The sequence below is a fragment of the Microtus ochrogaster genome, chromosome 6 (genome assembly GCF_000317375.1).
Source record: "Microtus ochrogaster isolate Prairie Vole_2 chromosome 6, MicOch1.0, whole genome shotgun sequence".
Classification (NCBI taxonomy): domain Eukaryota; kingdom Metazoa; phylum Chordata; class Mammalia; order Rodentia; family Cricetidae; genus Microtus; species Microtus ochrogaster.
Genome location: NC_022013.1, coordinates 47,961,149 through 47,963,183, shown reverse-complemented (window position 1 = coordinate 47,963,183; position 2,035 = coordinate 47,961,149).

Genomic DNA, 2,035 nt, shown 5'->3' with positions numbered 1-2,035 from the left:
GGAGGAGGACTACGTGGAGGAGGAGGACTACATGAGGAGGAGTACTATGTGGAGGAGGAGGACCACATGGGGAGGAGGAGGACCACATGGGGAGGAGGACTATGTAGAGGATGGCTATGGGGAGAAGAAAAGTCATGTCATTTGCAGGAAAATGGATTGATGTGGGAGTGTCATATATTAATCTGTTGATTTCATTGGTTAAGCAATAAAGAAACTGCTTGGTCTCATAGCTTAAAACATAGGTGGGAGGAGTAAACAGAATAGACTGCTGGGAGGAAGAGGAAGTGAGCTCAGAGACGCCATGCTCCCCTCTGCTGGGCTGATGCGAGAGCTCTGCTCTCTGAGGCAGATGCGATGAAGCTCCGACCCAGGATGGACGTAGGCTAGAATCTTCCCGGTGAGGCCGGTGCTACAGTTTGTTAGAAATGGGTTGATCGGGATATCAGAATTAGTCTAGAAGAGGCTAGATAGAAATGGGCCAAGCAGTGTTTAAATGAACACAGTTTGTGTGTTGTTATTTCGGGCATAAGCTAGCAGGCAGCCGGGGTGCTGGGGACGCAGCTCCGCCGCTCTTATTACAACAATGGATGAAACTGGAGATTTGTGTGGAGTGAAATAAACTAGACCCAGAAAGACAAACATTGCAGCTTGTCCTCACACATGAAATCTGCGCTGTGAAATTCTACATATGTGACATGAGATTAGAAGGAATTATGGGAAAAGAGAAAGACTAAAAGGGAGGGGAGCAAGAGAACAAGAGAGGGTTGTGGTGAGGAGGAGAGACAGATAGTGCCTGTTTCCCCTCCATATGTAAAGTTTAAATTTTATGTATATGTACATACTCCTATACCCAGGGAGAGTCAAACAATTTGGGAGGAACAAGGAGACCAGCAGTAAGCGGAAGAAGTCAGACTCTGCAGTAACTGAGGCACGCCTTCCAAAGGCCTTGAGGGAGTGGCAAGAACTCAGATGCTGGGTTCCCTAGAAGTTGTTTTCACTAGGGAATTCTTAGCAGGGGGCTCTCAATTCTCAATGCAGCCACCTCCCATTTTATTTACTCATGTTGTATATTCTCTCTCTCTCTCTCTCTCTCTCTCTCTCTCTTTTTAAAAAAACAAGGACTTACTACATAGCCACAGCTGGCGTGAAACTCACTATGTAGACCAGGCTGGCCTCAGATTCACAGAATTCTGCCTGTCTGTTTCCCAAGTACTGGCATTAAATGCTAATTTTCACAGATATTTTTAAATTTCTCAGCCCCAACAAGTTTGAGAATTAATCCTTGCAACAGGTATAATTTCTCCAGGTCTCTAGTTCCTTCCTCTGGGTACAATAGGCCCTGACTTTGATGTTTTGTTCCAGCCAAGTAGCTTAATGATGTCTTGACTTCCACCATTATTCGAAGGTAAGATTGACAATTTGAGAAATACGACTGGAAATGAGTGACTTGCCTTTTCATAACCTATTCTGGGAATCTCTCCTATGATTTTACAACAAACATTTCATATTTTACCCACATTGCCAGCTTCCAAAGGCCGAGCCACCACCATGCTCTTTCAACAGAGGGAAAGAGAGCAGCCCAGCTATTGTTTACCAGAAAGGGAGGGAAGAGAAAAAGGGAGGGTGGGGGAAAGGAAGGGAAAAAAGAGGAGGGGGTGGGGGAGAGAGGAAGGGAAGAAAAAGAGAAGGGAGGGTGGGGGAGAGAGGAAGAGAATGACTAGATTCCCCCCCCCCCCCCCGTTTGCCTTTAGACATTTCAAAATTGCCTTTGGCTGCTTAAAAAGTCATTTTGGTACTGGCCCTCTTGTTAGAGTGTCCTCATGAGAGGTCATAGAACAAAAGTCAAACTTAGGGAATCACTTTTCAGTGTGTCCCTCCCTGGGAGGGAGCCAGAGTTTAGCAACCCCTGTGCAGGAGGAATCAGCTGGAGCACCCCCACACCCCCCACAGAGAGAGAAAAGGGGGGAGAGAAGAGAGGGGGAGGAAAGAGAGAGAGAAAGAGAGAGAGAGAGAGAGAGAGAGAGAGAGAGAGAGA